The sequence below is a fragment of the Pipra filicauda genome, unplaced genomic scaffold (assembly GCF_003945595.2).
Source record: "Pipra filicauda isolate LSUMZ 115617 unplaced genomic scaffold, ASM394559v2 scaffold113_size4260070_pilon, whole genome shotgun sequence".
NCBI classification, from domain to species: Eukaryota; Metazoa; Chordata; class Aves; order Passeriformes; family Pipridae; genus Pipra; species Pipra filicauda.
The window spans coordinates 156582-171241 of record NW_024103585.1 but is presented as its reverse complement, the minus strand read 5'-3'; positions in this window follow the sequence as shown (position 1 = coordinate 171241).

The following is a 14660-nucleotide window of genomic DNA, read 5'->3' as shown; positions in this document are numbered from 1 at the left end:
AACATCTGTAGCTGCAGTAGTGGACAGATGTGTTAACACTGTCTTCCTGCACCTGAGTGACCATCATATGAATCATCAGCACTGAGGTGCAAAGGCAAGAACCTGGACAGAAAAGACCAGAAGGTCAAAAGACTCTGAAGGAGCCTCCAGGCATAAGGGAAATGAAAGGCTGTTTAAATATCTCTCTGGAGCTCAGAAAACATAGAGGGTGCTTAAAATGCTCAGATGAGGCTGTGAGTAATTCTTAGAATTACACAGGTTCACTCAGAGTGAACAACAGTATCAGCAGAGCTGTGGGACTTAGCTGGACCAGCCAATAGCCCCAGGACAATGCCCACCTGGTAAACCAGCACAGCTCCGTGGCAGAGTAAGGCGTGACTGTAAAATATGAGTTGGTTGTGTTTTATAAAATTTTCTAGTTGAAATTTCAGTGCAAAGCAGATATTCAACAAGGAAACTTCAAGAAAACCATTAACATTTGGTGAGACTATAAATATGATGAAGTGCATGAGACCAAATTAATGGAATATGAATTGAATAATACAAGGCTGTACTGCTTGTATATTCTACCTAAAATTATGTAAGGGGCACAACTTAAGTCTTTGTTAACAAAAGGTTACAGTGGAATCAATTATTAGAAGCTTCTAAAAAGGAGTACTGAATTTACAATTCTGCTGTGTAAATTCAATGACAGTTCATATCTCTCGCCCTGTGATTTCAATTTGTGGTAGATGTAGTCTTTTACATCACCTATTTCTGAAACTTCAACTTTTAAAATCTTCTTGTCTTTTAGATATTGCTAATAATTCATGGTAGCTAAAATCCCAATGCCTGTGATAAAAAAGTGTTCTTCCATATTTTATACTGCCAGAAGTATCCATTGATAAGAGACTTGAATCATATTTCTCATTTCATTTTTATGAGAAAAAAAATGTCCTGAGCTCATTTCTCATTGTAATTATTATGTTAATTTTTTCTTAGGAGACTCTTCTTCCTCAGAAATGTGACTGGATTAATTCCCCTTTCAGCATTCACAGGATTCACATAACAATGTCCAAAAATGGCAAAATAAATATGTCAGGCTGCAGTGGACTTTTCTAAAATCAATCAATCAATCTATTTATCTATTTCTCCAACAAAGACTTTCATATGTTATATTCAGTGCTCTGAGTCAAGCTCGCTTAGTGCTATCAAATCATCAGGAAGAAGGCTGTTGCCATGCAGAATGTATTACCTGGTATGGAGGCATGGCAGCCTGGGTGATCTTCAGGTGGCTCCAGTATCTCAAAACCAAAACATCTTAGCACAGAAAGCACAAGCCTGGTGAGGATGCCATGGGCTGGTTTGACCAGAAGTCAGCCCCCAGCACCTGTGTGAAGTCTATGTCAGCTGCAAGGTAATGCAGCTTAACCACTTGAAGTGTTCAAGGTCAGGTTGGATGGGGCTTTGAACAACCTGATTTAGGGAAGGATGTCCCTGCAGATGGCAGGAGGATTGGACTAGATGATCTTCAGAGGTCTCTTCCAACCCAAATCATTTTCTGATTCTGGGATAAAACAGCTTATTATGATGAGGGGCCATTTGTATTTTGACTTGTTTCTGTAGTGCTGTTCTTTTATAATCCAGTTTCTGTGTGTGTCTGTGTGCTTTTACATACAACACAATTTTACCTCTTCATGAAGATTGCCACTGTGATTTCAGTTTCTTCTTGACATAAGCCTCCAATCTGACTCAGCAAAATAAGGTAAAATATATATTTATTTTATATCATATTTAATATATTCAACTTCATATAAAAGGCCTAAATATTGCCAACAGAGGTAGCTAAAGATGCTTGAAAGGTCTCTGCAAATTAAGTCTGACTGAGGTCAGTGGCAGTGGCCTTGACCTGCATCTGAGTTAGTCCAGCTGCCAACTGTGTGCTTTGAATTCTGCCTCCAGCACGCCATGCACTGGACAAGCTGCCTGTCTCTGCCTGTGTTCCCCACAGCATCCCCGCCCCACGGGAGTCTCTGTCATTAGACATCTGTGGGCAGTTGCCTGAAGTCACCAGCTAGGAGGGATATCAGAAGAGAAGTTCCCAGACAGGACCTCTGGAGGGTTTTCATGTACTTGAGAGGCAGACTGGAAGCGCACTGCTGTCACATATTCCAGATGTTCCTTTCCTTATCCTGAATGTGCTAGGTGTGTGCCCGCTGATTTGAATAAGTAGGGTTACACATCTCAGCACAAAGGGAAGTTCTATGAAACAACTGTTCTCATATCTAATAAGCTTACTTAGACAATTTAAAGAAATAGCTTTCCAGATTCCCAGCTAATCTGTCTGAGAGAGAGACCAATAACTGAAATGGTGAGTCCTGCATAAATCACTTCTGTTTAACACAAATATCTGATACGCTGTCAATTTAAGCATTAAAATCTACAAGTTATTTCAGCCAGGTCACCGTGGAAATAATTTCAAGGAAATTTTTTTGGAGGGCAGCTACTTTAAGGGAACCTTTGCCTGGGTTTTATTTTTCTGAATGTAAAGATTTCCCATGTGGGGCATATTGAGCCAAGAATAGAAAATCTAAGGATAGGCTAAGTCTCTTAAAAACACCAGCATAAAAACATGCTGCTGACATGAAGTCAGATATACCTTTTCTTAGGACAACTTATTTTCTTGCAAAAAAACCCAACAAACCACTGCATTCTGCTGGAAAGCTCATAACCAAGTAAGTAAATAAATAAAAATTATTCAATAATTTAATCAACCTATCTTTGCAGTGCTACATTATCCTGTTGTTATCAGATTAAGACTGTTTTTCTCCTAACTAATCAGATGGAAGGATTAAAACCTGCATATGCAAGTGAAACACAAAACGGCCAGAGGGAGAAAAGCCAATTTGACAGGACAGATGGGCTGGAGACGGTGACATGCAGTGTCTTACTGGAGGAAGAGTGGCAACTTTGTCATGAAAATGAATTGGCAGAAATATATCAACAATGGCACTTTGACAGCCTGAATGATCTGCTCTTCCTTGCCTCAATGAAGCAAGGATGATACAGGTTTTCCAGGTTTTGTATGAGGGCACATGCAGGTGACACAGATGATGAACTTCACTATCAACTGTCACAACTTTGAATAGTTATGATATATCCTGTCCACAAAAGTGCTCCAAACGTGGCCACACCAACATAATGATTGTCTTCCACAATTCCTAATCATTTAAGCATTGCTGTGATAGGCACCTCTTTAAATGCACTTGCTAAAACCATTGCCTCTATTTAGCTCCTCCATCAGAGTAATGCCCAATGGTACCTTTTCTCTTCTGCATGGTTTGTGGTGCCCAGTGCATCTCTGTGCTCCTGGAAAACCCACAGTGACTGTGCAAGTGGCATATAGATTCAAAGAAGCTGCTACAGGCAGTTTCTGGATCAATATTAATTACGTTTCATCACTTTGACACTGCACTGGGGGGAGGGAAGCTAAAAATAACTGTCTTTCCCCTATTAATCCTCTTCCTCCTTCTCAGTCTTTTCATTCCATTTCTCTTCCTTGAACTCCAGTTGCAGACACAGAACTAGCTCAGAGGCATCCCAAACCATGTTGGAAAGAAAAATTTGCTTTATGAAGCTTTCAGAAGTCTTTGATCCTCGACTAATCTGAGTGGGGTTTTACCTCCCTATATCCCTAGAGCAGGGCAAAGACCCAGGAACTGCCTCATTACCAGCTCTATATCTGAACTGTCAGGTTTTTCCATTATGCTCTCCAGTCTCTTTCCCCTCTGACAAGCGTCTTTTTAATGCATCCTTTCTTACATTAATTTGAAGAGATGCTTTTTCCTTTTGTCCTTTCAATAATTTTTCCTTCTTTATTTCTTCAGCTTGACCTTCTTTCTCTTATTCAAGATGATTTTTATTATACACACATGGTCATTCACTGCAAATTGCAGAAACCTAATGTTTAGCACTAGAAGTCTTTCACCAATTTCTCTGAGGTTTCTCATGCTTTCAGTCTGAAGAACTGCTTTCAGAACCGTAAGATATGCTTCGGATGTTAACTTTTTTTTTTCATTTCTTCTGAACTCTTCCTCATGCATAGCTCCTTCATCCTGCGAATCTACAATCCAATCTTTAAAAATAGCTTCTTTTTAAGTTTTCAGACTTTTTAATGAGGTGGGCTGCATTTTAAGTTAGGACTTTTCACCTTCTAGTTTCTAAATCATAATTTCCCACAATGATCACTACTTCTTTGCACAGGAAAGTATTGTCAGAGATAGTCTAACATCTTCATTATTCTTGCACAAGAAGTCACTTTCTTTAACACTGTTACTTATACTCTATTTTCTAGGTCTTCATCTCCCTGTTCTCTGATCTGTTCCTTATTTTTCCTTTGCAGTTCTATTTAATCATCATTTGCACTGTGTACACCCACTGGATTCTTTTCCCCCAGCTGTATCATTTCTGCTGGAGGAAGCTATTTCTGCTGCAGCTATCCCTGAAAGGAACCCTCCTTCTACATTGAAATGTCAGTCTCTTTTAGCAGCTTAATTAAACTGGAACATTTCTGCCAACAGCACTTAAGGTTTCTGCAAGGGGACATCTTACATTGCATGCAAGTGATAACTTGCTAGAAAAGTTTAATTAAAAATAAGAGAAAACAAAACCTCAGATCTGGCTCTTCTTCCTCCTTCAGCAAGATGAATTGCATTTGAGTTATTCTCATTTTGCCTGAGGAAAAGACAGGAGGATATGGCCCCCGATGTGCCAGTAGAGCCTGTAGATCACCTGCACATATACTGGAACACATTTGTTGAGTACTACAGTTGTAAGTAGTTTCAATTTCCAAACAACTGAGAAAACTGGACATCCGTGTTCCCCTCTCCCCTTTTTCCCACTAGTACTCACTAACAAATGCATCCAGTCATGAGTGCAGGAGCAACTGTCCAGTCCTTCCATTAACATGGTGGGCACACTCAGCCATGTGTATGATTCAGCAATCAGGAGTCTCTGTTTGTGTCAGAAATGTTTCCTTGCTTTTACAGAACACCTCTTTTGCCCAGGATGAATTTTGGTCCTTCACCAGTTTTCAATTATTTTGTTTTAAAGGAGAAGAATGTATTTTGGTAAAAGGCAACATCCTGGATAATGTGGTATGACTTGTCAGAAGCAAGTCAGTTTGCAATCAGATTGGGACTGTGTAGCAGCAGGGATTTTTGTAGTCAGCAAACTGATTACACTAAATTTAAGTTGGGAATAACTACTTAAGAATACATTGGCTACAGTGGGATGAAGCAAGGGAAGTCATGGGCTCTAGAACGAATTAACAGACTGTGATTCCCCTCTAACCATGAGTTGACATAATTGTGTGGCTGCTACTGTCATCACTATTTGCCTCCCATATCAGTAGGTTTGATTTTGTATCTCACAGCAAAATTGACTTTTAGAACGGTATTTCATGTGCTTATGTGTTCACGTAAGCATATCAGTATCTTCATGATTGTTATCACAATTTGAGATCAATTAAAGTCTAAAGCATGTACAAGATTAAGAACTATAGCACCTGACAATAATAGGCATCTTCTGAACTAGGGCCAGAGTCCAGAAATACTTTCTCTTTAGCAACCCAACAAGGTGTAAGTTGAATGAGTAGGTCTTTGGATATCACCCCTCAAAATTTTAGGAAAGTATCAGGTGAGCTGACACTTGAGGTATAGAAATGCAAGGCTTTTAAAAATGTGTAGAACTGTATTTTTTCAAAATTATTCTCTTATTCTTCATATTAAATTTTAGCAACATAGTTGTTTATTCAATCTTACTTCTTTTATTATAGAAAAACATGGTGTGTTTTGAATTTCTTTACAGAGCAGCAGACATCTACAAGGAATGTGTAAAATGCAAATCACAGTGTTCAATACCAGTAAGTCATGGAAGAAACCTAAATCAAAGGTAATTTTAAGGCTGCATCTTTATCTTACATGTTTCTTAAAACTGACTTAGTTCTTCTTCACTCTGCTAAAAATAACTGATGACATGGCAAGTCTCCAGATTTTGTGATTTGTATTTTAGAATATTCTCCGGATACCAACCTTGGCCTGGCTGTGAGCCAGACAAATCTCTTTGTGTTTCCTTTCTTTCATTCAGCCTTTTAAAAAATGCTTTGTCTGTAAGTTTTCTGCTAGAGCTGTAAAAATGCAACTTGATACAACAGAAATGTCAGGATATGATATGATTCATAGGAGATATACCAAATTTTAAAAGAACTTTCAGTCTGGATCTTTAACATCTTCAATTAAAAACTATGTTTGAGCCCAAACAAATGGATCATCCTCAAAGATGCTTGAACTCTAAAGCTGGAGAGGCAACTTCTTCAAGAGTGCATGCCAAGCTGTATTTTCTTTCTAAATTTAGAGGTTAAAGGCAGCATTTACCAGAGAAATAGATCAGTGGGAGCAGGGAGTAAGATCATACTAATCAACCAGTTGTGATTACCTTGCCTCTGAAGGGCAGAGACTGTCTGTGTCCTCTAAATTCAAATTATTTTACTGGATTCAGAAGAAACTAGAACCTTTTGCCTTCCATAGATGAATTTTCAAATTGCAGAATTTCCCGACACTGTCCCAAACTTCCCTATGGGCCATTCAAAATAGGCTCCTGTGTCACAAGTTGTTGACCACTGGCCTTTGATATTATCAAAGGTAATTGAATTATCACTGCTTAAGTAAGAGGAGTCTTTGCGTGCATAATCGATAAGACAGAATTTAACATTAACTCTTGATTTCAAATGCCAAACACTGTGAAGCATAGGAATGGTGGGTTTATCCTTTTTATGATTCTGTTGTACATTCTACATGTCCCTTTCACCCCCAGCACCAGTGAAAACAAAGTCAAACTTGCACAGATTCCAGTTCAGCACTGGGCAGCAGGCTGAATCCTATGTCCAGGCTCTCATTGGCCTCCAGCAATAGGGATTTGTAACAACTGCTGATGACTCCTTACCAGGGAGTGAAGGGAGAAAGGGAAAATAAGAAAAGCTGCTGAAAGGATGATCATCTTTTGTCCTCCAGAGTTTCTTTTTGGGCATTGATTACCCTTTTCACAATGCTTGCACCAGAAAGCCACGGCCAAGGTGCAGCATAGTTGTGATGAACTTTAATAATGGCACAGTACGGCTGACAAGGTGTGAGACCTCAGCACGGATTTTGGCTACACAAGGACATGCCAGGTTGAAGTAAAAAATTCCTCAAGTTAAGTGATGCAAGGGAATTCTTCTTCTGAGAACTTTTATTGCATGTCTGAATTACTACTCATGTTGCCTATGCAAACTTCATAGGTTGCTCATGCTGAGTGAATATCTATTTCAAAAAGCAAGATGACTCTTAAATGCTTGATTTTCTGTGCACTGCTTGAAATCCCAAATTGTTATTCAGGGACAGCAAGTATATTTCCAGCAATAAAAACAACTCAGTGGGAAGTTTAACTATTTTATCCCTGCCTTCACTGTCTACAAATGAGACAAGGTTTCTTATTTTCAAGACATTGCTCTAATTCAACATGCCTGCAAACTTTTTGATAAGGTGCCTATATTTTAGATGCTACACAGATCTCAGTGCATCAGAAGTTAACATTTACAGAAGTGTTAAAACACAAATTATGCTGCTTTTTAGAGATGCAAAGGAAAGGTAATTTTTAACAATTTCTTGGTAATAAAAGCCCAAAATAATAAATTAGTCCTATAGAAGACATTAGTTAAAATAAAACTTATCTTGGTTAAGATATGGCAGGAATAATTTTTAAAATACATAATTTAAAAAATACATTTGAAGAGCAGTATGAAGAGCAGAGGCTTGGCTCTCACTTGCAATTAACTGCCTTTTGGTCCTGGTGAGTGTACTTTCTTGAAACTACAGCACCCAAGCTACTGCTTGTGAACTGCAGTGTTCAGAATAACACAAGTATCAGTTGTCTGACAGCCATGACATGAGTGATTATACAAACATGACGATAAGCAGATGTTTTTACCAGTCCAGCCATGCTGGAAGTTTCCTGATTGCTTTGATCTTTCACTCCCTGCCTTTCTCACAGTTTGATAAAGATGTACAGGCAATAGCATGTGACATAGTCCAAAGATTTATAAGTAGCTTGAGCTCATACAGTATTTTTTCAATTATTTATGTACTTCAGAGTGAAGTTCTTAAAAAATTAAGAAAATTTAGACCATGAAAACATTTGTGACTCAATCAAATGAAAGTCTTGATCCTTGCTAGAATTCCTGTGACAGCTGATGATCCTGCTTATAGAATCGTGCTCACTTCAGCCTGTCATACGTAGAATGTCCTATCAAGACACACCTACTGACACCATCTCTTCGGGCAGTTCTGCGTCTAAAAGTTGCAGCATCTCTAATTGCCCCATCCCTCCAAATGGCCACTGCCTACTATGGTTTGTCTGCTAGAAAATTGTGTTGGGTGAGTGAGGGGAGTTATCATCCAGTCTGCTACAGTGGTTATCAACCTTCCTCTAGATGAAGGTTATGTGAAAAAAACCAGTGGTGTTCTGCCCCTGTATGAGCCAGATCTCTGTTATTGCCTCCCTATGCTCAGCCATCTCCTCCAGCAGTGTCCGTCTCCTCCAGACTATCACTCCTGGCTCAGAGCACACTTCTTACCTATGCTTGTCCCACTTCCTCCTGCTCACTCTGAACATGCTTCCCAGTGAACAGGCACTGAAACCAGGCTAGTGAGCTTACCTGAACCTGGCTAATCCATTTCAGAGACTCTCAGTCCTTTCAGTGCTCTCAACGCATGCTCAAAGCACCTGAGGCACAAACAGTTCAGTTACTCTTAAGCTCTCCACTGAGCCACAGCACTGTCCTTGCACCCCTGCAGTGAAGTCTTTCTTGCTTGTTGCATCCCCTTGCAGGTTCAGCAAGACAGCCTGGACATGCTATGTACATTCAGGTGTTACAATGACGGCATGAGCTGCTTCTTGACAGAGAAACAAGGAAGTGAAAGGAGAGAAAAACCAATCACACACAAAACAAAACAAACAAAACCTGACAAAACAAACTAACAAAATAAAAAACAAACAAACAAAAACAAAACCAAAACCCTCAGACTTGGAAAAAAAATTGAAGTTTCCTGGCTCAGATGCATAGCTTAATGCAATTGCTTTATGCAAAAGCTTGTCAAATATGAGTACCAAAAAATTTTGTTTAATCAAGTATAGCATACTGTACCATAATATTAGTCTTGTCTGTGCTTGTGTCAGGCATGTTCATATGACTTGTTATGTTTTGTTTAAAGACTTATGGTGAGCAGCTCAGAGTGAGAGACATGTTCTTGTTATCTCAGGAATGTTGTCATTTCTATGATTTAGGCTTCAAGAGGGAAAGTCTCTAAAACTGATATAGAAGTTGGATTCCACGCCTTGATGTGCCCCTACATCCCATGAGATCTTTGCTTGCTTGAAAATTTCCTGTGTATTGAAAGTCAGTGTAAAGCTAGATGGATTGTTGCAATAACACTGACCTGTGCCTGGATGGGGGTTTAGTCCCTGGCCCATTCATATGGTATGTGCCAAGGTTACTGAAAAATCAGACACTGTCAATAGAGAGGGTTTTCTGTCCACGGATCCCTGAGGCCTCTTCTGCCATCTTTCTTTTGTTTTTTTTAAAAAAAAAAAAGTAAACAAAACCTAGGGACAAAACCCAGCAAGTCGAAACAGCCAATTAATAAAAGAAAGAAGTACTCTAGGTCAAGGAAGATGAACTAACCTCTCTCTCCTGACAGACTACTCAGCTGCTAGAATAGCTATCTCAAAGCTTATGCATGACCCAATCACTTTTTGTTTTGAAAACATTTCCTGCTACAATAGACTGTTTGGCCCTGGAGCCTTTGTTTTCTGTGTTTTTCACTGTCAGAAAGTGCATGGATTTGCATTACTTGTATCAGCACACCAGCAGTCAGCAATATTTTAAATATCATCAAGGCACAGGGAGTCAATGGCATCAGTTCTGGCTGACTAGAAAATTATTTTTGTTAGCAACTTTTGCCAAGTGCATTTTCTTGAAAAATGCTACACATTCCTGTACTCAAGTGTCTACTCAGCATAACTGTTACCTGTGAATACCTGGGCTTCTTCTGAATAAGACTCAGTAGCATGGAGTTCCACATCTGCTAACCAGCCCCACCTTTTCTGTACTGTTGGCTCATCTGCTTTTACTCCATACACAGTGTGCAGCACAGATAGGCCCCTCTGGATAAGCTTCCACAGTGAACTGTATCATGGGTTGGCAGCAGCTGTAGGGCTTTAAGATCGCAGTTCACAATACATCCTAGCAACCAAAGCAGGCACAACCAGATATACCAAGGCAATAAAAACTGACTTAGTGTCATATTCTTCATTGTTTGATCTCTCCCTAGAAGCCCATCTTACTCTTCCCTTCCGTGCCAGCAAGAGCATGAACCCTTCCAGACTGAAGAACTGAAGCCAGACCATGTCACTGTACAGGAGCCAGGGAGTGACTCAACATCAGGGGGACATTCATGGCATGGGGTGAAGGTTGTACCCCTTGACATAGCATAAGGTCTCCTTGAGCAGACTAGGGTCTAAAAATTATGCTTTCATCAAGTGTATCCATTGAGCAACATCTCTGGAATACGTGCTCTAGGTGGTTATGGTACTCAGTAAATAAGTGCCTGGATTCTGTGCCTCACTCTGCTTATGCAGAATCAAAGTTCTCCTTTCGTCTCTTTGACCTGTTCATTCCCCATGCACGAGGACCTTAAGTCGGGGGTTATACGGGTGCAGCAGCGCTCTTAACTCCTTTGTTTGAAGCAAGTCCATTTTGCAAACAAGAAAGAAGTATTCACCAAGAAAAAGAGATAAAATTATTTTAAATTAAAAAAAAAATTGTCCTCGAAGACTTGATTAAGGCAACAGCTGAAATCCAGGCCTGCTACACAACTGAAGAGCAGCTTACTTGCCCTCCTGCTTCTTTGATCTTTAAATTCTGTCAGTACAAAACACTACACATTCTGCTGTAGGAAGAGTACTTTCTTCTTCCTGTCCCATCCTGATCCATTTGTACTTCCCTTCCTAGTCTCCTACACGTTGGAAAGCAGGGACTGGGACAGTCTTAGGCAGTGGGCAGAAATCTAGGATTCAAACAGTAAGTTTGAAGGAAGAATTTAAATCATACTTCTCACTCCTATATGAGCTCTCCAAACACTGAAGTCTTCTATAGGAAAGTGTCTGTTTCTCCTAGTATTACAAGAAAGAAATGACTTTTTCAGTAACACTTGCTATATACTTAATCCCTGTGGTACTTTGGTACATAGCTCTTCCTACTGTATTCTTCTTCAGAGGATGAGCACATAAAGGTTTTAGGCATTAGAAAAAGAGAAAGCCTTTTTAAGTATCTGGACTAAACAAACCAAATGGTTTGTATAATCCCTTAGGATGTTTGTGGGAGCACAAGAACTGAATCCACATTTCTTAAAATCTGAGCAACTGTTGAGGTTGGTGAACACCCTTCCTCTTTCTGGCTGTACTGGATGTGTCTGCTTGCTATGTGAGTTGCCTGGGGCCATGTGTGGCTTCTGGTAAACAAGAGCAAAAGAGCCAGGATCCAAGATGTTCTAAAGGCTGCTTATCTATAGTGATAACTGAAGCCATGATTACCTTCTCATTATGACTGAGAGTGGGACAGCTGCTATGTTAACGGATCACCAAGCACTTGCAGAGGTATGGAGTATTTTACTTTCTGAAGCCACCTGCCCCATACTTTGCCAAGTTATCTGCCAAAAAGAGAAACAGCAGTGCTTTCACTTGCTCTGTTTTCATCCAATTTATTTATAATTAAAAAACTATTTCTATTTCATAAAAAGAGATTTATCTTTAATTTCCTTTCCAGCTTCGATGGGAAAAAAAGGGGGGGGGGGGAAGAAGAAAGCAATAACCTGTCTTCAGTAACTAGTAAGTTACTGTTTCTGAGAATTTAGCAACCCCTACAAAGAGGCTTTAAAATCGTGGAAAGTTATTACCTGTGTGCCTTTGCATTACTTCAGAAAATTCACCATAATGACTTCTGGTCACAACATTTCCTGATTGCAGGATTGAAACTTACTTCTGTACAAGGGAGTGCAAAAATACAGTGTTTGTGGTTGGGTTGCCCAGGAAAGCTGCACCTGCAGGGAAAGGCATGGAGCATGTGATTGCTTTCTGGAACATTAGAGCCATTAGCTTTGTGGCAAAGGCCTAGAGCTGGAAAGATTGTGTTCATTGTGTTGGGGGCATTGTTTGTTTGACTGCTGAAGCTTGCCATATGTGTGAAACATTTGTCTGCTTTCCTCTCTGTGATTACAGTTGTTTCAAGAAATAAAGAGGGAAAGCTACAACATTTACAGTGTAAGCATTCTCATCTGTGGCCATTTCCTCTTAAAACATCATCTGTCCTGTTCCTTCAGCAAAGGGTCACCACTTTATCCAAAAGGCCTAATGAAACTGATATTTCTGTCTAAGCTACAATTTTATGAATTTGTACCTCAGAAAGCAAATGTGAACCTTGGTTAAGGTTTTGTTATTGTTATTTTTCTTTGCTTGTTGAACAAATATTGCTTAACTGTTATATAATTCAGATTGAGTTATGATTACTGCAGAACTCATGAATGGAAAGCAGGTTACTGAGCCCAATCTCAATAATTTTGTTCCCTATGCCTTCTTAACAATGAGCCTTGCAGGCTATTCACACATACATACTACCACAGCTTGCACTACAGAGGGGAAATCCTCTGCTAGGCAGATCCCTACAGCCATATAGCCTGGATTTTTCAGCAGAATGGTGAAAAGTAGACATAAGGGACTAAAGAGATCGTGCAGAATCCAGTAGGTCAAGCCTCTGCATTCTAGGTAAGCTAATGAGAGAGAATGCATGATCAACACCGCAGTGAGGACTAATGCAAACCAACCCAGCTGTCCTCAGCTTCTTCTTGTCTTCTTCTTTGCCATGTGGGACTGTGGGAAACATCTTCAAGGCTTATTTTGGTCTAAGATACAGGAAAGAAAGAAAGGAAACAATGAACAAAAATGTTCACACTACTGGGATGAATATCAAGGAAAGGAATGTCCGGGAATAATTAGGGATAGTTCTTCTCCCTATTAAAGCAGAGCTACTGATAACTATGCATACATGACTATAGAAGGAAATAACTGAAAATAGGGTACTTTTGAAAGAGAATCCAGCCTTTTTATCTTTAATTTTTAACAAAAAAATATTTACTGGTCTGCACAGGTTTTTACATAGCTGTGAAGATCTGAGCTCTGTTGTAATTAAGTTTTGTAGCGCAGTATGAATTTGAGGTACAGTGAGTCACTGGACAGTGGGGTTAAGGTTCACAAAGAACTCCTTCTTGTGTTGTTTCATGTCTCTATGTCATGATTTAGCTTTCCCTTTCCTTTGTCATTTGGTCTTTCGCTTGTGTTACTTGTAATAGGAAAGTCTCTGTACTGGGAAGGAATCTCACAGGTTAAGTCTGTGCTCCCACTGTCATCAAATATTGCTACAACGATCACAGTTGTTGCAAAACTGTGCAGTATGAATGCTTTGATGGTGTCCAGTCTTAACAAATGGTTATCATTTGTGGAGTGAGAGTCCTGCCAGCTGAAATGAAGCTAGAATCCTCAACTGGAAATGAGGAAAAAGGAGAAGCCAGCTGAATAAAGCTAAAAAGTCCTTATCACATTGCAGCTGCTGCAATGTGAGAAAACCACTTATCTGGGAGGTAAAAAAGTTTCAAAAGGCTGGACGCTTGTAAAAAAATCTACTGCTCCACACACGTAAGGAGTGCATGAAGTCCTAGTAGCTAATGACATAATTTATTGATGTTCTGAGACTAAAGGAGCTACTCTATAGCTGGCAATTTCTATAAGTCAGCACACAAAATAGTGCTGAGATTTAATGACTTTTCAGGATCACCTGTCCACAAAGCCATCAGTGATTGCAAAGCTCTTCTGCTGCCACAGCAGAATCAAACAGAAAGTACCTTATTTTTCCAGCATGCAGCTGGATTAAGAGTTTGATGGGACATTATGAGTTTAGCAATTCATCATACCAAAGCAAGGGGCAGAAAATGCAGCAGGAGTAACATGGGCTCTTTTGAATGGTGCACAGCACAGATAGTACAGAACCAGACTCTGAGAACCATGGCATATCTCGAGGGAGATATCAATGACATTCACAGGTACTGGGATCTCACTGGGTTCAAAACCCAGTAGTCTCTGTTTAAAGACAAAACATGATCACTCCACTGAGCTCCTGCTCATATGTGTGTTATCTAAATTGGAGGAAAAAACAGTCTAGCACAGGCCTTTGAATTGCTGCTAGTCCTCCTTTCAAAATATATGTTAGTGTGGGAAAACAAACTGAAGCAACTCCAGATACTGATTTCGGCCTCAAAAATACATTAATAATTGCTGAGTCATGGAAGAGACCTGGTAAAGCTGCCAGGTAGGTGCAACAGCATCACATAGAAAAACAAGATACAGATCAGACACGAGGAGTAAATGAACACTCTGCAAGGGCATCCATTAGGTTAAGGAGACAGGAAAGAACTTGAATTTAACAATACATAACAAAACCCACTTTCAAATGAAGTTTAATTCCAGGTTTGCTGCAT